General features: G+C 47.1%; 1 protein-coding gene across 1 annotated transcript in view; it reads right to left on the bottom strand.

The window, feature by feature from the left end:
* olf413 (DBH like monooxygenase olf413) overlaps positions 1–25,676 on the bottom strand; it is a 91,769-nt gene extending 66,093 nt beyond the window's left edge. The window contains exon 1 of the mRNA XM_046621037.2: positions 24,942–25,676. The gene's annotated coding sequence lies outside the window, so the exon portion shown is untranslated. The remainder of the gene's footprint in view (positions 1–24,941) is intronic.
* Positions 25,677–26,079: the final 403 nt, after the last annotated feature.

Genomic DNA, 26,079 nt, shown 5'->3' on the forward strand with positions numbered 1-26,079 from the left:
TATATATGTGCCACGAAATCGTCAGGCGAAGATAATATATTATATTACAGGGGACTCCGCAACGGCCCTCTGATTACTACGAGTGGATACTTCTGAACCTTAATTGCAAGGAGGGAAAAAGGACGCGGTGAATTTTCAGCAGCCCCGGTCGGAGCGGTTCACCAACTCGGTCGTAAAACTGAACACACGAGCGAATTCCAAGGTCCTCTGACCCGGGCTCGCGTGAAAACCCGATACCCCAAAATAGAAGGTTCGAAAGATTGATCGGCGAACCCGGGTATCAAGTATAGTTATCGTTCGATGAACGTACATCACGGGCATACCAACACCCGCGCGTTACGACCACGAAGACGAAGACTCTTCGAGCTCCGTGCAGCGATGCTGATCCTCGTCTTTGCGAATCTACGTCACGCGGACTTGTGCGCATCGGTATATGGACCGCGTGAAACTCACCTGAAACAAAAAGAATCGAGCATGGCGGTTAGAAGGATGAACCGAAGCAAAGCGAATATCGAGACGGAGCAAGAAAGACACGGTTGGTTAGGTCAAGTTTCGGTATCAAATAGAGGAGGAGGTCTCTTTGGGAGACCGGGAAACGTCATGCTGTCGACATTTCGGTCGACGAGACGAGCATCTGGGCAGCAACCATGATGAGTAAACCTCTTGGCGCCGAAGACGCTCTCGTACGTATTCTCGCATCAACGTTACTGTGAAAACATAAGTCTTCTAATCACTCCCGGGAGCTGAGTTATGGGCTCCACTTATTTTTACCTCCTCCGGCCGACCGAACGGGCCGAACCTCGATCCGCTTGCCTTCCTTCCTCCTCTCCGATCCTACTTGGCGTCATTTTTTCTTTGGCAAAAGTAAGTTTCCCCCCGGGTCTAACAGATGCCTCCATTCACGAAAAACTTCAAACTTTACTCCGGGCACGTCGGGCGGCAGCCCCGCGCAAACGTTACACGCCGGATTAACCACGTTTCCCAGTTTTACATTACGTGTCAGTTTACGTTACAAGATGCACGCGTTACGCACCGCGGGTAGCTGTGATGTACAGAAGCAACAAGCAGCTGCTTTTCTCAGGATTCGAGTCCGTCGGTCCGACTTATAGGATCCAGGAAGCTATCGGTTTCACGAAGTATAATGGCGCGGATCGTATTTCCAAACTTTTCGTCAAATTAATCATTTCTATTGGAATCCGATAAAACGTTCGTCTGCGGATCTACGTGTAAAAGCGATGATTTTCGCTTACACCCAGATACAGTTCAGTAAGTATCGTCACGCAAATATACCCTGTTGCCATATCTCAAGAAGCCGTGTTTTGTAATTCAGACTCGTTTCATGTCCTCGGAAGCGCGGCGGGACGAAGTTCTTGGTCCGTCAAATCCCACCCAGCGAGTTAAATTGACGACCCGAACTCTCGTGATCCTCTTGTCCGACCCATCCTAGTGCATCCCAGGACCGAGCAGAGAACCGTGTTTCGTCACTTAACGGCTCCGCACTCAAGCCTCTTCGCCCGCGATTTTAGGTTCGGTTTTAGAGTGTTTATACATGCGTGCCTTTCCATCCCCCAAAAAGGGTGGCAGATGTCCAAAGTGTTCGAGTCCCCGGTTTTTCACCATTCCGTACCGCTAGCACAACTACGCTGCATCCACGATTTATCAACAAGTTGAAAGATCAATGTTTGGGCAAAGTGGTTTTTTTCCTTCTTAATTTTTCTTGGTTCACGCGGCTGGGTTCAACCCGCTCGTTCTTCGTCGTTTTTACTTCGGTGGGGGGAAAAATTTGAAGCGCTGTACAAGAACGCTGAGCTTGATTGCCGGAAAGTTGATAGCCACAGTTGCGGCAAGTTCCAATTCCCAAATAGTAATTCCGTACAAGCGATCAATAGCGTTTGGGCGTATGGCAATAAAAAGAAACGGTAGGAGTGAAAGAAAAAAAAAATTGTATGGAAAGACAAAAAGACGAAAATAAAAAAAAAATATATATCATCGAGAAACGATATTGCGCGAAAAAAAAATGATTCCGAATGACCTCGCGTCCCGAGGGTGTCGACGAATTCGCGAAATCGATGGAATACGGATGGATATAACGCGGTGTTCTCTGCAATACATATGAGCCCATTGTCCGGGATAGAACGAGAGAGGATACAGCCTGGAATCTGACGCGAGGAGAGAGTGAGAGACGACCACCGGACCTCTCATAACGGCATTCGAACGAATACCAGAGAGTCCTTCTCATCGATCTGCAAACAGTATAAGACACGGTCAGTGTGCCATATTCTTGGACACCATCTGGCAGATACGCAGCCGATATGTGCAAGCAATACCGTTATATCTGCACTTTACGACCGGTATAAAACGTACGCTACGGTTACATGATATACTCGCGGTATGAAATACACGGCAAAGTCACAGAATCTATAGCGTACCGCCACCGATAGAAAGTACAAGTATGTATCAGTTTTGCGAAATTTCAACGTTATAGCTGGTGGAAAAGCCGAAGTAAATTCTCGCAGTGAAATAAAGGAGAATTCCATCTAAAACTGAATTCGTTGAACTACCGATATCGTGTGTATGATGCACTGAAAGTAGTCGGGAATCGCACGTGTCGCGTAAGAGAATGAAAAACGCAACCCGCACACTGTGTGGAAAACACACAAGCGAAAGGTTTGCCCGTCCACCGAAGACGTGGAAATATGTACGAGCGTATAATGCGCGTATACATACCGCAGCGGAGCAAATGTAATCGCTTTGTATGTACAAAAGACGGGTACAAGATCGTAAGTCGCAGTGGCGTTTGTAGTAAGGATCGCGGCACGACATCAACATAATATTTTACGGCCGTACGTGACGGTACAAGGTAGAGGTATATGGGAGAGACGACGAGCAAGATGCGGCCTCTGAGAAAACGTGAGCCAAACGAGTCGAGGTGTGTAACGGTACGTGCAGAGGTGACCTGGCCGACCCGAAGGACCAGGGTGGCCCAACTTGCGCCTCGGAGGTAGAGATCTAGCCGGCTTCTGCGGCTAAAAGAGTGTCGCAAAAAGGAGAGGAGAGGCGAGCGGAATGGGCGCGGTGATCCAAGGATAATAAAACAGGCGGAATTACACCTCGGGCTCGTCTGGTTCGCCGGCGTGTAATCGGAGGTGGCGTGGAGCTGAGTTAGGCGAGGCTGCCGCAGGCTGGAGCGATCGGTCGCGTCCCAAGATAGAGCCGGAATCTGGTGAGATCTCGGATGTGGCGCGGACGCGGAGTCGGTCCGGCAACGAACGCAACGGGACCGCGACCCGGGGCTGTCGCCTTCCGACCTCTGACACCGGCTGTCCCAAGATGAACTTGAGAAAAGGCCGCGTGCCTAGGTGGAGATGAAAAACCTTGAAATCACGTGGCTCGTACGCGTTACGACAAGCGGATCGACGGTCATCTTCGAGAGTTGCGTACAATAATGAGGACTCCGGCCCGTTCTCCGATCTTCATTCGCGTTCGGGGAAAGCGGAGTTGAGGTGAATAAAACGAATCAGCGGCAACATGATGCGCGAAGCGAGAAATGGCACACCTCCGCGTCTCGTCGCAGGTGCTGACTTTACCATCTTCTCGTCCGGTCAGAAGCTATCGGAAACATTTATCGCCGACCCTTGTGCGAGGTAGGTACGTCACGTTTATTATTACAACGCGCGCGATGCAGATAAGCCGGATAGCGAAGCGGCGAAGAAACTGCAACCGACTTCGCGAAGGACGTGACGCGGTGGTATTATAGGCGTTGAAAAAACACCGGGCAAAACATCGAGTGAATATTATACCGCAGCGGTACCGAATGACGGCGGCACGCATCCCTTGAAGGCAAGATGTCGTTAGGCCTGGGAATGCGATCACGAAGAGACTGTTAACGCTTGCGAACGCAGAAGCCGCGGCGCCGCAGTGTCTCGATGTTGACGGGCCGCTTGTTGCCGGCACCTCGCCACCCGAGCTCTCATTTCCGGTAGTACCCGTCTAGCCCCCTTTCAGAGATAATAATCCGCTTCTTCTTCTTCGTTTTCTCATTCTCATTCTCCTCGTTCTCCCTCTTCACCTTCTTCTCAGAGATTCGGTCCTGAGAAGTTGAGCGGACGCGGCGTGATTGAGAAACGATTTTACCGTTTTTCACCGTCAGCCTAGCGAGAAGCGATGTATACGAACAGCGCAGACGAGGAAAAGAAGACCGGGGAACGGGTCTAGACTCTTAGACGATCGCGTGATCGCAGATTTCCTGCAGCTACCGACATTGCCTCGGAGAAAGAAACTTGACGAAGAGAGCGAGGGAGAGAGGGTGGGGGGAGTGGGGGAGAGAGAGAGAAAAGAAATATCTTTGTAATTGCAAGAGAAAGATCGCGAGATATTGATAGTAGAAATTAAGATCGAGGAGAATGCAACGAATGCATTGACAGACGCCGCCGGCGTCATTTTCATATATACATAATGTATATACACACACATACACAACTCACTTAAAGAACATCGCACTTAACCGATAACAGGATTGATTACAATTCAGATTGTGGGTGTAACTACAAGTCTAGAACACATATCGTCTGTCTCTCGTGTCTATCCAAGTTCACTACACTCGGTTTCTTTCACTGACTCTGAAGCATCCGAGGTCTTGATACGAAGTTCAAGTGCTTTTTATCGGCGTTGATGTTCTTTTTTTTTTTTCTTTTTTGTCGGGGTGGGCGTGAAATGGAAGCGCACGTATATCGTAACGCAGCAGCATCGTGATGACGTTCGACGGTTCCGAGTGTTTAAAACACGTCTGGACGATTACGCGTCAAAATTCTAAAAAGAGTGAGGGGGTGGGGGTATGTCGAGAACTACAAGGGCGGAAAGTGATACTTTTGAAAAGATTTGATCGATGAACGTTGAACTTATACAGCACGGCGAAGCCGGTGGTGCTTGAAAAGGTTGAATTATGGGGACATCGTAAATCCTGTCGCCCGGTAAAGAAACGGGGCACGTGTATATCGCACATCCACCAACACAAACACACAGATACACACACCTTATGGATCACGGGCAACGTGTACCGGAGTGTATTTTTAATGCGTTAAAAATCCATCGAGTAGGGTAGCCGCGTATATTCCGGATCAAAGGCCGTGTCTATACTGCGGAGGTCCCGCGTAGACGAGTGCTCTGATGTAATATTAATACAGAGTAATAATTTGGTGATGCGACGTTAATCTCGTTTATGCAGAGGCTATTTCAGCTCCCCCGATTACACGAGGAACGCCGCTACCTGCGCATACCCTCCAAGTTTCACCTCGTGCCGGAAACATCCGTCCCTGTGAACGTACGCGTTTCACCAACTTCCATCTCGTCTTCCAAAGGCACGTTCCGGGAACGCTGCATAAGGAACCCCCGTCTTCGCGGACCTCTCGAGAGTACCCGACACCGCGACGCTCCGAGTAACTGGGAACTCCCGAAGAGAGTTCTTCGCATCAGAACTAACAGCACCGGCAGCCGGCATGTAATTATGTGACGCCTTCTCTCGCCTCCAAGTCCCTCAGCTACGGCTCGTAAACCGCGTGCCGTGTCATTGCTTGTTATTGCTGCACGGTTAGATTAAATTGTTGTGTACGGGGGCAGGCGGGAGTTTCACCTATCCAAAAAACGCACGACAGCTCTCCTCTACTATTAGGTATATTCTGACGTGTAGATGAGAGCCAACTTCGGATGCGTGCATACTCCGACTTCCAATTTGGGGGGCTCGGAGGCTTGATGAGAAAATTGGGCCCGAACCAATGTTTTCATTGACCGTATTAGCGCCTCGCGGCAATTGCCGTCCGGAGATAATGCAACCTCGTTACGCACCGGGTCTATCCTCGCCTCCTTGTAATATCCTTCTTATACAGCCGCGTGAATTCGTGAGGATATTTGTGACGCAGTTAGGGTATATTGCGGAACGGGGTGGCGATGATGATGATATTACGTGGGCAGCGGATCGAGGAATCATACGCTATTTATATTCATGTCTCGAGCGACGAAGCGCTCGGCGCACCCCGTTTTTTATACCATTTTCAGTTCCATCTTCCTTTATTTTATTTTTTTTTTTTTTTTTTTTTTTTTCGCTGGTAAAATTTCACGTTATTCGATTACCGACACAGGCAGTCCGCGAGAAGGGTGAGCAGCCAGTCACCATTAATCCACCGCCCCAGATACGTGTTACGTGAAAGTCGCGTATATACACATATGTACGTGCGTATACGTAGCCATGTACATCTACATCGAGGAAGAAGGAAAATAAACACGAGGCACGGATTAATTTCACTCTGGGGACTATTCAAAGCCCACCTGCCAGCCTGCCTGCTTCCGAGGTGCGAGAAGTATGGCATTCGGGCAGGATGCTGAGCGGTGTCTGAAATCGAGTAATAAAAAATGCTGCCTGCCGACATTCGGACTCATGTGTACATAAGCAACGGAGATTTTGATATCGGTATTTCGGAGGGCCGCGGATCGGGATCGGCCCGAAACGTAACGAGCGGCCGAGTTATTTCGAGTAAGGTGATAGAGAGAAGGTCCGAATGCCTTATGCTCTGCGCAAACATCAAAAGCACGACTTTTGACTAGTTTGATGTTTTACGTCGGACCGAGTTCCGGTTCGAACGGTGAGGCGCTAACGCACGCCGCGACGTACAAACAAACAGTGATCCTTAACGTCAAAATTCCAGACTCTTTCGCCGGTTTAAAAAATGCTTTTGATCCAGGGTAAACAGTCTCGCAAACGAAAGTGACGAATGATGATAAGCCCCACCCTATCCGTGAATTTTAAAACAGTTGTTGCCACACGCACTCACCGAATACCGAATATTTCAAACAAAATCGACATCTTGCTCCAATTTTCCGGATATTTGGATCTTCAAAATAAGCTGCTACAGGCAGCTCTTCCTCAATCGACCTAGATTACAAACCGTAGTTCTATTAAGATTTCATAACCGAGCGTTCTACAAAGTTTGATTAAATGTGGGAAAGAATTTATTAAAGAGGATCTTTCAAAGAAGACTTCCGTGTCCCGGCCGTTCCCAGAACGCATGTTGAATCCATGTAAACTGTAACCCTAACGATGCGATGATTCGGTATAAGCGAGTTACATACGTGATCTGATAAAACGGTGGAATTCAGCTGGCAAACGACGAATTGTCCGATACCTGGAGCTCAGCTACCCGTAAGAGGTCCGCCCCTTCATCAGGGGTACGTATTTGGGTGAAACAGAACTAGGGTGATCTCTAGGTGTGGCGAAGGCACCAATGTACCCGTATAACTATACCCGCAACGAAGACCCCCGTCATCGTGGCTGCGTCGAAACTGTTGTCCAGGCAGGAGGAAGCTCTCGAAGAGTGTAGGTGGCATCCGATATACGCGCGTCACACACGTACGGGGTCCTTAACGAAGCCATTGTTCCGTAGCACCACAGGCGGTCGAATTCCCTCGAAATGGCATAATTGTCTCGTTATTAGAGTTCGCCTATAATCGGCAGAACAAACTGGGACGGTAATGGTCCCCGCAAATTACTTACGGGAATCGTGTCCGTCCTCCCACCACCGGGCATACAAACCGCCGTTGAGGTCATCCGCATCGTAAACCTCGGTAGGAAGTGCGGCACGACTGAAACTGAACGAGCGAACCGCATGCAAGTTCCAAAGAAACGCGAAAACACTAACGACTCCTGAATAATGCTCGCTCGACTTGCACTTCTGGTGCGCACCGATACAACCTACGTAACTTTATGCGAGTTTCCGTGATTGTGTACGAAGCTGTGCGCATAGCGCGCGAAATAAATATGTGTAATAGTCGAGACTTCGCGCAAGAGAAACCGGGCGGTGGGTCATTGCCTCCGGTCTCTGTCTACCTGTGCTTTTTTCACCCTGGCATTGAGCTGCGCGGATTCCAATCGATATAATAAACAATTCAGTGCCGAGGTGAAAAAGAGAATAATCCATGCACGTAGCTCTGATCTTTGCATTTGACTCAATATTTACTGCAAGTCTACAGTTACGATTATCTCTGAGTTTGCAATTTTTTTTTTCTTTTTTTCATCTCTCGAACGATCCAATAATTGAGGGAAATCATGGTCATTGTAGTAAGTTGAGACGGTTAAGGTCTTCACTCGTAACGATACGCATTCGGCGAGATAGATCCGTTCAACGTCTAATTAGAAAAGAAACCATAGTTGGCTGTGCATATTGCAGATAAATGCACGAACGGTGCACCGCAAATCCATGTCTGTTTCGACCCGAGAGCTGGTACAAGTGCGAGAACGAACGAAAGGCTGACGGGTTAAAATAATTCATCATTCTTCACCGCGGCGCGGGAATGGAAGCAGGAGGAAGCTGGAGTCGAGGTAGAGAGATATTTTTTACTCCGTAGAGATAAGAAGGCGAGCCACAGACAGAGTAGGTCGCATCACCTTGAAAATATCCAACCGTTTTGTCTTCCCGACTTTTCCTGTTCTTCCTTCGTGAATCTTTAAAGAAGAACGGATGATGATGATGACGGTGCTTGAAATGGACGTTGTTACGCCTGAGCCGTGCGCGCCATTTTAGGAATACCGTTTCACAACCTCTACGGGGCATATAGTTGACGATGCTGTCGTAGAGTTATTGTTCAATGGCACATCCGCGGTTGGGAGAAGAATCTTTAATTCCGACCCTAAGTCATTTTGCTCCGAAGAGATGATTGGAGGGGCGCAGAAAAAAAAATTTGTTGGTCCCAGAAGGCGTTCCATAAATCGTTGGGCGTGCGGAGGTTTGTTCACGGTTTATTATATTGTATCGTCGATGAAACGTGAGGCGTGCAACGTTGTATTTATCGCCCCGCTTCCTCCGGAGAACCATGGCTGCGAAACCCCCCTGAGGGACGGAACCGGAGTAACATCCCCTGAAATCATCCTCCCGTGCAGCTCCGACCGCGGGAAAATCCACTGCGGTAGCTTGTAATTTGCGGAAATGTCGTTTTGGGACGTTACCCACCGTATGTATTTAATTACAACAAAAGCGGTCGGAACAGAGTGCGAGGAATAAACTCGGATAGCCCCTCCACACTTTCCCTGCTTCCTAATACGAAATGCAAAAATACCTAAAAATTCCTCTCTCTAACTCGTGCTTGGGATGATAAGAGTATCAATTTTTTCAGGCCTTCGATCTGTTGACGCCTTGAATCGATCGGTTTTTAATGGGATTCAAATCAGAATATAAGAAATAATGTATGGATCACGATGGTGTGACAAAAAAATACCACGTACGATATTTGGAATCAGATTTGAATATGATTCTTTTTTAAAACGGGACCGACATACAAATCTGATGCGTTTTTCGTAATTGGACGGTTCGAAATCTTTCGCAAACAAGAGTTTCTCTTTTCGTTTGTTGTTGTTTTTTTTTTCTATTTTCTCCCGATGTCGAACAAATTGCCGCGAATCTCGCGCGGAGATGATTGCTAGGCGTGGGGTGGATGGACGCGGCATATACATGCAGGAAGGTGGAAGGTAGGTAGGTGCATAAGGCGTACGTGCGCGTATCAATTTACGAATCTACAAAGACATATACATATACGGGAACGTGAATTGGCGAGAGCGGGCGAAGAAGGGTAGGGTAGGGGAGGTTAGGAGAGGGGAGGGGAAGCCGTAAGTGGCGTTGTTCATTACAAATACCTACCACAGCCGACACCTACGCCCGGTGCAGCAACATCAGCAGCATCAGCAACGGCATCATCGACGGGTTCCCGGGGTGGCCGAAGGGTCCGAATGCATGGAGTAGCAACAACGGCAACAACGCGGCGAAGATCAGCAGTGGCGTTGTGCTAGCGACCGACAATCTTTGGTCCATCGCCCAGTCTTTATGATTATGCTTTACGATCCGGTGGTTATTTGCGCGGCGTCTCGACGCAACACGTAAGGCGCCGCGTCCGAGAGACTCCAGCGATTATTTACGACGCAAAGTGTAATGGGATGTCGGGGATTAATGAACGTTGAAAATAAGGTACCCCTCCACCTCCTCCGCCCCTTTGTTTTCCTACGTGGAGAGGATGGCCCGATGGCCGTGACTTTATGAAAAACTCATCAGCTCGCGAACCTTCCAACCAACCAGCGAACCGAACCCACTCTTGCATCCCCTCGTTCGTTCATCGTCGCGGCTTCGTTTTTGCGTGATATTTGGAAGGCAAAACAGCCGTCTAATTCCGAACTTGACATTTTTTTTTGCCTGTTTCACAATTTTTCTTCTTTTCATTTCCTTCTCTCGCGAGGGTCCGGAGGATGCGGATAAACATCCGAAGGGTTCGCGAGGGTGCGAAACGCACAGAGAAAGAAACGAGTGATACCATCCACGCGTGAAGAGGACTTCCGGTCACCGGTATAACCTTTTTATGTATGAACCCTCCACCTCCTTCTACCGAAACTCCGAAAACGGAATTACGCACTCGCGTCGTCGTTGTCATGTATTTTATCTCTTCCTTTCTACGTTTCTTATTTTTTTTTCTTTTTTTCTGCCAACTCTGTACCTCCCTTACCCAACCTCAAATCCTTTAGAGAGCTGACCTTCCATCGCTCGTCGAGATAAGCCAGTACGAAAAGAATTCTTGTTAAAAGTTTCTGGATCAAGTGGTCGCAGAAAGGACTTGAAAACAATATGAGTCTGACTTAAAGAAAGGCGAATTTCATCATTTATTAGGTATACGTTGGGCTATAATAGATCAGGAGTTTAATTAACATATCTTAGGATACAAAAATAAATCGACTACATCCACTGCTATGCTTTTTTGCGGGGCGCGAACTTTCGCCACAGCAGATGCTGATTCGTCGGTGAATATCGGCGATTACCGACGAGTCTTTGGATAGACAGGCAAAAAAAGTTAAATAAGGTAGTGAGAAACGAGTATGCTCGGCAGTGAACAATCCCTCGGCTGATTCTCACACCCGATCACCGTATACTTCAAAAAATGATTCCTAAGAATCCTTTTTCCTTCAAATTGTATCTCTTTCACATACTAGTTGGACAGACATACAACGAACGGATCAAAATATTTTGAAACATTAAGCCTCGGACGATCCAATTGCAAGACCAATCATCGTAAAAAATGTTTATAATATTTTTTTTTCTCAACACATCGACCCACGGAGGTAAAATAAATGTATATGGTATTCCTTACTTCGCCTTGCTTCCCCTTTATCGCAATATTATTGCCGGGACCTCACAGACCCCTGTATAATTAGGCGAAAATATCGGGGATGTTTCGCGGCGGGAGACTCGAGCCGGTAACCCGCGAGTATGAGGTTTTTCGGTCGGGAGAGTGGCGAAGGATTGGAAGAGCCGGAGCGGCGCGGCGGTTTCCTTCCTCCCACCACGCGCCATTACCCGGGGTTAAAAATGCCCCATAAATCACATTAGGATGAGAAATGCTCGGGCGCTATCTGCATACCCTTCGCGGAGATACCGTACACGCTGCTTCTCGAGAGACTTGGCGATCGTGTTCAACGGAAAACGTCCTGCAGCAAGCGGCAAGGCTCCTCGTTCTCCCCCGTGTATATAAACGCGAACGCCGCTAAAGGAGGGCAGCGATGCATAAATCTTCGCGCCGGAACAGCTCGGTATCCTTCCTTTCCTTAATTACGTTTTTTTTTCGCAGTCTGCACCCATTACGCCTTTTCCCATTAAGTTCGTCAAGTTAAGCAGCGACGTGACGCCCAGCGCCGCAACCCCGAGAGGACCTCTTTCGCCAGGACTTCAAGGATCCTCCCCGCCAGCCGTCTCGCCTCGAGCTAGCAGTTTCTTCGTCTTCTTTTTCTTCTTCTTCTTCCTCTTCCTCGTCCACGTCGCCTTTGTTTTCTTATTCTCTTTTTTTCCTCTCCCGCCGCCACCGCTATGAAACTTAATTATATTTTATCGCAGCTTTGTCACGCTTATTTAAATTTAAATCGTTCTTCTCGCAATCCTCGACGACGACGACGACGACGACTCGTAACGTCTTGGAGGAGCACAAGACGGCCGCGAGAATCTCTTACATAACCAAAGGCCCACCCGCACCTCGCGTCGAATTTCCACAGCTTCTTTGCAGGGCGCTTCAACTCGATTCAGCCGCTCGCCGAAATAGCGAAACTCCACGGCGCAGCAAAAAGGAAAGCAATCAGGATATTAATGAACAACCGCGAATTGCACTCGTGGAAAAAAATCGCCACTGTAATATTAATTTACGTTCGGAGCACAGTATTCCAAGCACTGTAGCAGATTTCCAGACACAAGACTATTTAATATTCATCCAAAGCTCGTCGACGCGGTATTTTCATCACACGAACAGATCCTTTCAAGAAACCCGCACCTCACAATTGTTAATTCATTCCCAAGCGAACCCGTTCGTATAATACGAAAGGTCATATAAATACACGGGGTGCGTTGAAGAGATAAGGTGGACTGCACGTACGATGCATGAATCCTACAGAGGGGGCTGGCTAGTGTCATCTCCTCGACGCGGAGGACGATGCCTTACGCTCTGTAATGATAGCCAGGAATTTTCTAACCACGTACCAGCGTGATAATTGCTAGTCTCCGGACGCAGGGATGTCTGGTTCTCCCCCCGTGGAGGCCCCGAGTCGTCGTCCCCGAGATGATTATTAGCGGACAATGCCGCGCCTCGGCCAGGCCCAAAGCGGATTAGCATAAAGTCTGACGGTGTTTCAAAGTCTCTCAGAGTCCACTGCGATCCTGATCATTACCGGAGACAAAGGACGGGGTCGTCAAAATGTACCTAGATGTACCCACCTTGAGACGCACCGACGAGCCGTTTCAACTCGACCAACGTATTCGATTGTGAGGATAAAAGCTTCTGGAGCTTACAGCTGTCTAATAGGAAGACTGTTCTGCGATTTGGAAAGGACTATTTTCTTGTGAGTTTGATGAAATTTTTATCGTTTTTACAAACCCAGCCATTATAGTCAACTAAAATTAAGTAACCGTTCCTCTTCTTTTTGTACATAATTTTGTAAGACCGTGCAGCACCCGGTTTTTGATCAAATATTTTCAAGCTAACCGATTTTAGCAACTGATACTCTGGATGTATGAAGCCGTGAAATTTATTATAGATTGAAATCGGTTGCAAGCTGGTTTTTGGTAATTTTTTAAAACTATTGCAAAAGTCATCAAATTTTTAGTAACAATATTAGTTCGAAAACGATTTTTTTCAAAACTGATTGTTCGATAGAAACGATTTTGTGACACATCTAAAAATGTCCAGAGTACTCGGACACCTTCCGAGGGTCAGTCGACTAAATCGTGAGGTCCGAATCAGTCTCTGCATCCCGCAGCCTTCACCCGTCACGGAGCTAGGTCCGGAATATCAAGCCGGTCTGTGCGGGTCGTAAATAGTCCCGAAGGGTAACCGGAGATGGGTGAAAAACACGTGGTGCTTCGAGCGAATCCATGCGAGATCCGAGGCCGTTCTGGAACGTCGCCGGTAGGTAATAAGTTTAATTTGGCTATGAGCCCATGACGGGACCGGAAGTCTCGACAGGCCGCCCGAGCCGAGCGTCTCCACCCGCCGCTAAGCCGGAGCTTCCGTGGTAACGTCGCGTACACCGATGGCGGGTCGGACAGCTGCTGGATACGCGGCGAAAGCCGGAGGATAAAGAGGTGTGTGAACGGCGAAGAGGGATGAAGGAAGAAGGGCCGAGTTCCGTCGCGATATCCTGGACGACCCACGCCCGATGTCTCGTATTGACGCATTGCCCGTCGACCGGGGCACGAGCAGATTATACACGTGCCAACAGATGCGCGACTCGTTACCGCCGTCGCGACGTACCCTCAGGACTCTTCGGCCACTCGGTTGATCCATACTCGGTGTCCAGCCTTCGGCCCACGCCCATAACTACAACGTGGGTTGAACCCTGCTGCCTTCTAGTCCCGCGACCGGCAACGATCCCCTCTCAAAGGCGTTGTTTATGATCTTGAGAATATTCGTCGGATGGAACATATATATATCTACACACGGCGAGTACGCGATCGAACCGAAATCGGTCAAAATTCAGTCTCGTATTGATTGCAGAACAGTCCGGAATCGCGATGGGTAGTTTTCGAAACAGTTTTGAGCGATACTGCTTCTCAAAGGACGGCGAAACTTGCGTTATTATCGTGACCAGCGATTGAAAATATCGCACTAATTTTCGGTTATTCCAAGTCACCGGACACCCCAGTACTGATAAAATTTGTCACGGGTACTTGAACCAGGGACGAAATTGATTGTGCAGAAAAACTCGAACCCGACAAATTTGTGTCATTGCCGTGTGTCAAGCACACCGCTCATACGTAATTCACACAGAAATGTGCCTGAGTGGAATTCCTAGGTATAAGGTAGAGGAAAAAAGTTTCCAATCAAATGTTAACTACTGGTCCAATTACCGATCACAATCAAACGCCATCGCACAGTGAGGAGCGAGAGTTTCTTTCTGGCTCGACGAAATCGAGCTCCTGAATTGGCGCGAAGAAGGAAACCGTCGCTCACCCCGCTCCATTCACCAGCAGAAGCGATAAGGTTCACCGAGCGGAACGGGGTTTTCGGAATTATCATGGCAGCTCAGCTCTCTGGCTCGAGGCGACGTGGGGATCCTCTGAAAATCAGATATTAAGTAAGGCGGGTAGAAGCCGATGGCTGCCGCCTTCCTCCCCATCGTCCGCAAACAATCAATTTATACCGTACCTACGGTGGTGTGCTGCGGAAGGGCGCGAGTCTATTCGCGCGGAGAGATTTCTGAAATTCGTTTTTCCTCCGATGCGTGTGCCTTTGCGGGGTTTATAAATTCGCGTCGCGGGTTGAACGAGGAGGGCGACGAGGTCTCGCACACGCTCCCGAGCTTAAAAGGACTCCAGGCGAGTCGCTCTTCCGTCTGACGAAGTGCACCTACGCGTTAATCGTCGCGGTGCGCATGTCTGAAGAGCCGTGGCAGGAATTCCCCTACGAAAAGCTCGCCAGACTGCTTGCGCTGTGGCGCAACTCGCCCCCTTTGCATCGCAAACATTCGTCAAGACCAGCTTGGGCGTCGCGACGCTGCGTTGGATACGCAGAAAGAAGTGGAAGCGGCGGGAGAAGCTCTCGAAGCTCGCGACGAGACGAGACGAGGGGAAAGAGGGAAAGGACTCGTCGTCACCTAGTCGCATATGTTGCCCGTTAAACGCCGCTCACCCTTATTGAGTGATAATGCCGGTGTGCTCTCGCTCTTTCGAGGGCTAAAGAAAATAGCTCGCTCTGTCGTCTCGCTCGTGATAAGTTGTATAAGCGCGGCTTGCGGGCAACGCGTCGTCACAAAGTTTCTGACCATGTGTTTACCAAGCGCGAGCTAGCTGGGGGACCAATTATTCTCTTCCTGTTTGAATTTACGCTCAACCGTGATGTGTATCGCGTATAACGGCTGTGCTTAACTGGCAAAAAGCATCCGAGGTTATAAAAACTAGTGAAAAATTAAGGAGAATTACTGACAAAGGTCACCGACACTACTCGAGATTACTCCGAAACTTTTTCCACCACACAGCAGCCACTTTGGCTTGACTTGATTGTGAGTCAGCGTTAACCCGCCATTTCGGCGTCAACCTCAAACTCCAGATTGCATCTCCCTGAATCTAATTGTACGTTGAACGCAAATCAATTATTGTACCTTGATTCGCTCGGTCTCAAGTGGAGATACTATTGTTCGTCGCTCATAACGTTCGAAAGTACATTTAAATGAATCGAAAACATTTCTCGATCTTTTGTCAACGAGAGTACATGCGTGCTAATCGCAAAGTGATTTGCCCCTGCATCACAAGCTACGATACAAAGAACGTATTGTGTACAAAAGGTATTGCGGACTTCTTACGTTTAAATATTGAGAGCCACTACAGCTGCAGGTAAAATGGAGCAGCAAACGCTGAGTGAAAAATCCCAAGTACCCTTTTTACCTTCGATTAGCGGGAGCCCTGGTTGATTGGATACTCAGCACTCCTTTTTCGCGGATATTTCGCTTCGGTCAAGAATCGTTACCGCTGATCTCGTTCAGAATGCTCCAACCAACCTGCACGCCGAGAGTATTCTCATTCCCTTTTACCCGGAAATTGCCTCAATGGAAAGAGATCAAAATACAACCAGAGAAATGCCACTAAAAAAATTGTCCCTGGTACCACAGACTCTACTCTCAACCATGAATACGCGAACCAGGATATCTGCAGCTGAATGAAGCTACGGCACAGAAACTAATTAGAAGCGTGTATTTCATTCACTGTTTAACCGACGTATACGTACCGCTCCTTCCTAAATGAACGAGCCTTTCACGCTGGCGGTTGTCGAGTCTTCGAGTAACGTATTAGGCTGTGTGACGAACGGTCTAGAGAAAACAGGCCAATGTACGCGAGAGTCACAGTGTGTATATCACCAGGATAATTATATTATTCCAGGTCTGGTATGGTCTGGTATGGTCTCGGTGTGGATGCTGTATATTTATAGACGCTGCAGCGTTATTGCTTGTGGTGTGTAAGCCGGCGAAGGCAGTCACTGAATTGCCTGCGGTGCTGTCAACCGGTGCTCCGGGGTCTGTCGCCCCTAAATAGCGCCCCTCGACGCCCCCGAGACTGGATACCGGGCCAACCTCGTCGATGCCGCTGCGTCTGATGGTGATAATAACGTACAGGGTACGTGCCGTTAGACGCACGCCTACGCCGGGTAACCTTTGTTCATCCGCGTTTTTTGCATCGGTAGAAAATAGTAATCCAAGATAACCTTCGAATTCGAGGAGGAAGAGCCGCCGAAGAAGAAGCCACACCACGCTTAGAGAGGGGATAGAATTTCTGTGGATTGGTTTATATCAACCGAATTTCCCCCAGATTCCGCTGTCACTTGGCAGCTGTTTACCACCGTATTTTAAACCTACTACTGAGACTGTACATACGTCTGTGAGATATTCTCAGCTGCAAATTTAGCCAGAAGAAAGGAACTTGGATTTCGGTCATTCGTGTTGTACCTTTAAAGATTGAAGGAAATGAGGAAAACAATGGCACGCGTATTCAGAAATTTAATTGCTCACTAAAGAAATGAATTACAATTGAATTTATATGGTTATAACTTTCAATTATGAAACTAAATTGAATAGAAGGAGCCAGAGACGAAAGAATGGCTCGCAAAAGAAACTCGAGAGTTCCGAGTCGAATGTAAAGAAGACGCAATTAAAATGTTCGAATCAAGGAGAGACGAGGGGTGGTGGCGCGAGTCTGTCCCGAGGCGTCTGCGACCCCCGAAAAGTGGCGAGTAGTAGGCACTGATATTGGTTAATTTAAGCGGAAATGACGGTTCGAATTTTCTTCACCCCCGACCATTAACGCCCCCCGGTTGTAGAAGCTACAGAGGACGCGACGACTGTCGAATCAAATGACAGTTATACTGCGGACGGGCGACTTTAATGCCTCGTCGCCCTTTCAAATTACCCCTCTGGTGTGTCTCGGACCGTCATATCGTCCATCGAATTCTATTCGTTGTAATTCATAAGTATACATATACGGACAACCAAATTACAGATCACACTCGTCCCTCGACCAACGCCCTCTTCGCTCGCTGTTCCTGCGGGGTCCACCAGCTCTCGCACATATTCGACGCGAGGTCGTCACCGGCAACGCCACCCTTCAGCCCTTCCCTTTTCCGCATTATATCCAACATCCGTGACCCCATGGACGCCGATTAATTTCTCCTGGACCCACGCCTCGATGAAGATTACAATCATGGCTGGATCAAAGCCCAGGTATAGGTATATAACAATTTTTCAAATATCATACCTTGCCAAAAACGAGAAACCAGTCAGTTCCATAAAAGATAAAAAAAGAAATAAATTAAAAAAAAAAAAATCTATCTCGAGGGCTAATTATACGTTTTCACTTTATATCAAGCGAGTAGAAAAATTAAATTCATCATGTGGAATTTAACAAAATTCATGTGTGGTGCTCTTGAGTCAAGTTTTCAACACAATTATGTACTTTTCAATTTTTAAACAGTTTCACCGACGTTATGCCCCTTTACAATCACGATTCTTGTACATCACTGCATTTAACATTCCAACCCCGTGTGTATTTCCCACCTTCGATTCGTACGACAAACACAAGACACCGTGATCCGGTACCGACACACGTTCCAAGACCGGACACGATCGGATGACACCTGGTAAACGATCCGAGCCGAGGCCACGTGACATCGGTGAGGCAGGCTCGAATTCTAATTCACAGGAAATGCGCCGATGTCGTTACATCCTATGCACTTCAAAGGCAATGCGACGCTACATGTGTTCAACGGGTGGAGGAAGAAGATGCCTGTTTTTCTTATCTAGCTGTCTAGTTATACCTTTACGTATATGCTTCTTATTTTTACGTCGGAAGGAACGGCCCGTCTTCTCGGACGAGCTTGAGCTTATCAGATCGACGTGAAATTCTATAAATAATTCACACAAAATAAGGCTCGACAACGTTAACGTTACACCGCGTTGTTCCGTTGATAACTAATCGATCGAAAGCCGAAGAAGGAAAGTAACGGCTTAGTCCTGATGACGAGACCGAAGCTAGCGACCGAAAATAAAAATTTTGTCAGATACCTTGAACGCCCAATGCTGAAGATGAAACTGAACTGCCTTTTTCTACTTCCAAAATGATTAACACGTTTGGTTGGTAACTCTGGCGGCTAGCTTCAGCTTCATGATCTGATGCCAAATAAAAAAACTGGTACCGGGTAACGCGTCTCTTTTTCACGGTAAAAATAATCCTCGTCAACAATATTACACATAATAATTTCGTCCGGTGTAAAAGCTGCTATAGTAACAAAGACTATGTGCGTTTCATAAGAAACGGGGTCAACTTGCAAGTGAAAGAAGAAAAAAAGGATTTCGGAGAACAGCGTAACAAGGTTAAACCCGAAGCTTGAAAGCTCTGGGCCGTGTCGCGTAGCTTCCTTTCTCGAAGCCATGGTACATCGAAAATTTTTGGGCGTAGGGTGTACGGGTTGGTTAAAACGAGTTTGTAAAAGCGGTCGGAGTAATAATTCAAAAAAGAATACATTATCCAGGGATCCAGCGCAACAAGAAGGTGGATAAAATTCCTCTCGCCTTGCGGTGGCGTCGGTGTTGAAATGTTCGGCGATAACAAACACCGTAGATACATAGAATAATATACAGAGCCAAGGGGTTCAGGCTCGCCGGACGACGGCGGAGGTTCAGTTTAGATATATTTCTAGGATTTATGACTACTGCACGGCGCTGGAAAGCAGAGAGAGGAAAAGTCGGAATAACAACAACACGAGAAGAAGGAGTAGCCGGGACCGTTTGGCAAGGAAAGGTGGAGGGGATGAAGACGCGTGGCTGTAAAATAAAGCATACGTGAGCGCGTTGCGGGAGCGGAAGAGGACTTTCCTTATTTTTCATTCATTTCCTCTCCTTTTTTTCTCCATCTTTCAGCTTTCCTCTCACTTTCGCACCCCAGGCTCAACGCGAAATAAATACGTTCGGCAACCACGTCAACGAGGCCAAAGTTTCGCTTTCTCTCCGCGACGACGGGAGGGAAAGATAAATAAAACGATTAGGGTGACACCTAAGCGATAATAATAAGGTTCCGGCGAAGGACCAATTCTATTTGGTGTTGTAATATGCGGTAGATCAACAAACGGTTCTTCCCATACAATGATCGCCGTACGCCTACGTCGTCCGACCCAAAATGAACGTAGCACATCTACGGTGTATTAACCTGTCGTTTCCGCCCCGTTAAATTTCACCTTCAGTAAAATTGAAGTCACTCTCTGATGCTTGTTTTCCGCCCTCCCTTTTTCCCTCTCTTTCTTCGTACAAGAATCTAGTGGGTACCTACTCCTCGTACAATTGATTGACCTAGTACCGTGCCTCGGGAGTTTTTTGACAAATTCATACGTACGCAAATTTGGGGTGAATTATCGGCGCGTGTTTGAATACTTCGGAATCAGAATTTGAGCATGCGAATAATAAATTATTCTAATTTAGTATTCAACGTTGAGGAATAATTAGGGGTTGGATTTTTCGATGGTTAAAATTATGAAAACTTCGTTATTGCGTGTTCCCTTTTTTTGACGATGAGATATGTCGACTGTGTATTGTTGAAAACTTTAGGAAACTGAACCGGTAAAGCGTGTGCAAAATTCAAATCAATTTATGAATCGTGTTACATAATTTCACCCCCAAAAATTTGAAGTCTACAACACTAGTTATTTCCAACAGTTCGGGCACTCCGGGGCTTAATCGAATCACAAGTTATCAAATTACCGGGTCCGTAACAGAGACATGCAATTATTTCCAGGATGAGAACGGCTTTGAATTCAGGTCCGAGCCTAGCCAATAACAACCCTTCGATAATTATTTTAATTTTCCAAACCCACTGCATTGTCAGGCGGGTTATAGCAGCGTCCACAAAACGTATGCAAAGTGACGCCAATCAACGTGCAAATTAATATTATTTCTCGTCAAATCCTGATAATTCGCATTAGTGATATACGCCTGCAACCCCCGCGAGGGAGAGATTCGACGTGCTCCGCCTCGGCGTCCAATCAGTTCCAATTAAATTCGAAATCGTGTAATTATTATATCGTTACAATTCCCGTTCGCCGCTTCTCCCCTACTCGATATTTTTCTCACATATCCTACGTTTCGCAATATTCGAACCGAATAAGCCCTCGACTTTTTTGCAAACTTGTTCAAATTCTCATCTCACAATTATCGTCACTACCGACGCAAGCAGCTGAAACGTACCTACCTGACTTCTCAGTTATCCAATTTGGCAGGTAGTTCGATACAGGATCGAGTATCTAATAAGGCAGTGTTATTCATTTTCGTAAGTTGCGTTTTCGGCAAAAAATTGTTACTTCGTAACTTTAGGACTGTCTGAAATTTAGTAAAATATATACTGAATAAAAAATACTCGTACTTTGCAATCTCAACTGCTCCTAAATTATTCTTAATTTTCGAAATGGTGATTTGACGGCGATATTTCGGTATATTAACTTCAACCTCATCTTCTATCTAAATGTATAAATTTTGTTATGAAATCACTGCATTTGCCGACAGCTAATAATTCGAATTCCGAAATACGATTCTTTTACTACTAGGCTGCGTTAAAACATCGATTTTTTTTTTCTGCACGATTCATCTCACGCTCGTCCACGAATGTATCGCTACTGTTCAGTAGGAACAAGTACTTTCGATTTTGTTTCTTGTTCCATCGCGGAGAACACGCTGATTCTTTGCTCGAGGCGAACGAAGTTGTTTCGTGCCGGGTGGCCATTGAATCGGGCGAGCAGACGAAGGGACAGATCGCGGGAACGAGAAAGGGAGCGTATACAATTTAGGATAAATAATACGTAAGCATAAGGAAGGAGCAGCATAGAGTTTTCTCCTGGGATTCTCGGGGCGTCTCTCTATTTAATGGAAGCGTTGTGACAGATGTCGCTCGGTTATACAAGTATATATTATGAGAAAAGAGCCGAAGCGTCGGAAGTTGAAAATTGAATGATTCTTGTCGTGCGACTCAGCAGCGCGAGTGCCGGGCGGAAGAAACGAGGAACGTCGAGCGTTACGGAAAGTCAGAATGTCGGAGAAGGAGGTTGAAAGGATAGAAAATATTCTTTGGCTCGTTTGAATGGAGCGTTTTGCAGGACCGGTGCATACAAAACGCCGCCGTCATTTTCATGCGAAAACGCGGGCCCGCAAAAAGCAACCAACCAGACTGACAAGAGAGGAGAGAGGAAGAAAGCTTCGGGGTATCCTTAAAGAGGATAGCCGAAGACGATGAAAGATGCTCGTGAATCTGGACCACTCCCGGCTCTCCGGCTTCGTTCCATCCGAGCCGAAATTTTTCTCCACTTTGCGAGGAGAGAACCTGCAACAGCTATTCCTCGACTAATGGATATCGCATCCGCGTTGATCCAAACTGCGGAGAGCGGATTTTTGCGACGGGTATAAGAAGAGAGAAAGATGGCTCGACGTCCCAGCTCTCGTCGCCGGGTAATTTTCCTCTCCTCCACCGAGCCCTGGTTTATTTCCCATTTCTTCCTGCTTATAACTTTGATTGTGTATTCCAAACTCGGGTTGGGGAAATGTGAAGGAAAAACAGGAGGAAAAAAAAAAAAAAAAAACGCGAAAGAGGGAAAACTTGGAGAGGCGAAAAGAAAGAAGAAAAGAACGAACGCTTCGCAGTTTTCGTCCGATTTACAGACACGTGCAACTCCTCCGAGAAATAGAGAGAGAGAGAGAGAGAGAGAGAGAGAGAGAGAGAGAGAGAGAGAGAGAGAGAGAGAAAGAGAGAGGGAAAAAGAGGGTCGGAGAGGGAGTGAAATTCTCTCCGGCGTCGTCGAGGAGAGGGGCAGACGCTTACGCTTATATAGTTCACCTGGACTTTTCTTATTTCCGTAAGCAACACGACAATGCTTTTAATTTCGTTTTGTTGTTCCCAGGGAGCAGCCTTGTGTTCGGGGGCGGAGCTGCCGAGGACGTCGACGACAAGGCGAAGAACTTCTTTGTGTTTTCCAGGATCTCCGCAACTTTGCCCTCGGTAAAAGAGGCTCTCTTCACTCCCCGCGCAATAATCGAGCGTCGCACAATGACCGCGGCCAGCACTGCTGCAGATTCGCAGAGTCGTGTGCCAGCATTCTTATTCTTCTTCTTCTTTTTCTCATCTCTTAATTGAACTGACTACTTTTTTCCAGAAATACGTCAGCGTAGAAGCAGTCGGGATTTTACATCTCACCCAAACCACGAAACTCGACGGTTTCCTCCACATTTTGACGCATAAAGCTGGCGTGTAAGACTCGCACAGAGATCCGAACTTGGAAATTCCAGCTTACAGTTTTATCCAAATTTTCCAGGAACCAAGAATCCGTGCGAGGTATACGAATAAGAGGACAGAGAGAAAGGAAGAAGAAAGAGAGAGGAAGGAAAGAAAGAGAGACGAAGGAACGGAACCACAAAACTATTAGGCAGCATGCCGTTGTGAAAATCAGGGACGACTAAGGCAGCAGTCGGCTTCCGGATCCTCCGGCCGGGAGGAATCAAAATTAATACCACTACGCCCAAATCCAATCACTCACTACTATTCAACTCGTATTCAACGTAACGGCCAAATTTTCGGTTGCAATCGTCACGTCGGAGGCTGCATTTTTGCACATACCGTGGAACCTGGAGAGATTTGCTGTCTTTCTTCAACCACGGCTTTTAGGACCAGGAGACGATTTTCACAACGAAGACATTCGAGTACTTTCCCTCTCACTCTTTCTTTTTCTCGACGGAACACAATCTCAATTATCTACGGGTTAACTCAAGACGAGCTGGCGCTTTGCAACTATCCTCGTCGACCAACGAACGTGATTGTCAACAATAATATTAATCACCTGAACAAACAATTCGACGACTCGCACAGCTTGCAAAATTTTTGCCTGCGACTAAATTACGATTTCAAATTAATACAAATATCGACGCCTCTTGCAAAAAGTAGCATGTTGTGGTTTTTATCGCGAAAACTAACACGTTTTAATACAGATTAGTAAGAGTGTAGTATATCTGGGTATGAAAATCCATAAAGACTGATTACGTCATCTGCAATAAGTTACAATAATTGTTACACTCTTGTAGAAAGATTACGCATAGTTTAGGTAAGGACTAATTGATGTAAATATAACAAGACCGATTGATTTATATCGATAATAAAGCTAGATCAAATGAAATATCTGTAAAGAACCTGTAATAATAATAATTTCGAGGATATTAATAAGTTTACTTTGACGGGAAAAGACGCACTTCTGCATCCGCAAATTGACTTTCATTTCGTCTACCGCACACCGCACAAATCTTCACAAAATCCTTATTGCAATAATCGAGACATGATTGTTTTCGCGGAGGTAACCGAGACCTGCTAATTTCCGCTACAACACCTAAAACGTGCTAGTTTCGCAGTGAAAGCCAAACCATGCTAGTTTTCGTAAGAAATCTGAAACATGCTACTTTTCGTAAGAGGCGTCGATATATAAATGCGTTGCATGTTAATAGAATACCACCGTTCCAAGATGGTAATAAATTTAGTTCCGACGGTTAACAACCTCCAACGCTTCGATCATCACTTTTCCCTATTTGTGGTCTTATTTTATCTAAATCTCATCACGTAATATAGAATCTATATTTATAGAAGTAAAATAAATAAAATAAAGTGAGTATCAAGAAATTCTAACAAATTTTTCACAAGTACTACTACGAGCGACAAAAATCGGAACCAAAGACAATTGGCCAAACGAATTAACGCCTGAAATCCTCGACACGATTAGTACCTATTTAGCTGAAAAAACTAATTCCGTTTCTTTCGTCAGGCAGCATCAGTAGCTCGGATCTGAATCTACGTGACCTGAGTTTGAATTTTTACGCATTGAAACGCCCTCGTCGTCGTCGGCAGTTGTCTCTGGTATCGGAAACGAGGATATAAAGTACGGATTTGTACGAAGACAGATCAGCTCGACGCGCAATCCAAGAAAAATATCGAACACCGATTCACACGGCTGGATTAATGACAGGCTTATTCTCAACTTCCCCCCAACGTATCAAGAGTCTCGCAATCGGTCGAGTCTCGTGCTCGGGTATCAGAGAGGACCGAGAGAAAATGCGATTGAAGAACTAGTCAAAGAGATGAACGTGTCGTAAAAGGTTTCCTCCTTCTGGTGTTGCCGAAGGTGAAGGGGGACGATTGTTTACACAAGGCTTTTAGTGCACCACCTATAATCGTATACGCAATGTGGGCGAACACACGCGTATCACGGTCAAAGCGCGCCGCTGGAAGGCCTTCTTTCAGATCGAGATGAGCCTTCCGGATCCTCCGGCTCCCCTCCGTCTCAAAGTATAACCAATTTCAGTCCGGGATGGAAAAACTTACCACTTGCTCGACGGAGATTCCTTTCAAGTCTGCCGCCCGTTTTATGATATCGCGTTTGTGTGCAGTCCGGTAATGGGTTGCGTCTCTGCCTTAGAGAAGACTCTCCCTCTCTTCCTGCGCCTTCTTCAGCACACACAAATACCGAAAAACACGTCACACCACCGAAGAGGCTCGACACTCAAATCAGACGTATTCGATCGCCGTCAGCGACACCTCGAATCGCGCCTACGAAACCGTTTCGAACTTAGGAAAATCGGCGCGCACTGTGAGATCGGCTCTGCAGCGAACCCGACACGGGAGTTTAGTCGACGTTGATAAGCCTCCGTTCGTCACCTCGCTCTCTTTCCGACTACGTAACCGGTAAATCGGAACAATCACAATAATCCAAAAACGTCACTGATCGTGTTGCCACTCGTTGTCGTGATCCTCTGTAACTAAGGGTAGGAATCGAACCGAGTACCGAGTCACTATTCGCCCTGCTCCAAACGGACGGAGATTCTCGCTTTATATCTCTACCGTATTGTTTACTTTTTTTCTTCCCTTTGGAATTTGTCCCGTTCGATAACGATCCTTGGTCGGGGTAAACGTATCGCACTCTCAACTATGGTCGCAACAACTTTATATCAGTGTGACGTACGGTGAACGACGGCCGCGTCGTGCGTTTAAAAGCTCGGAAGCGATCGCGAGAAGCCTACACCGCTCGCAACGGCTCTCGCCACTCTACTGAATACCGCGTTGCAAGCTGGGGCCGGGGCTCGACTGGCTGTGCTCGAGGTCCTCCCCTCCACTCGCCGTCTCGCCTCGACTCGGAGTCCCTCTTTCGGACCTTTTCGACAAAACCACCCCTGCCGGATCTCCCTCTTGGTCGACCCTCGCCGCACCCTTCGCTCCTTATCCAACCCCCCAGACGCTGCTGCACGGGACCAGGTATGCGGGCACACTCTTATTCCTGTGTCGTCGGTACGCTACTGCACTTTATTTGAAAGAACGACCCCACCTATCGCAGAAATCGACCCCCCCTCTGCCATCCGTCGGTCGCTATTTTTGCCGTTCGCTTGTAGTTCACGCTGCAGGCGGATTGTGGACCTTAAGCCATATTTTAGTGCCGATAGGAACTCGGTTAAATGAACTGACTTTA

This window comes from Neodiprion pinetum, chromosome 4 (assembly GCF_021155775.2).
Source record: "Neodiprion pinetum isolate iyNeoPine1 chromosome 4, iyNeoPine1.2, whole genome shotgun sequence".
Classification (NCBI taxonomy): Eukaryota; Metazoa; Arthropoda; class Insecta; order Hymenoptera; family Diprionidae; genus Neodiprion; species Neodiprion pinetum.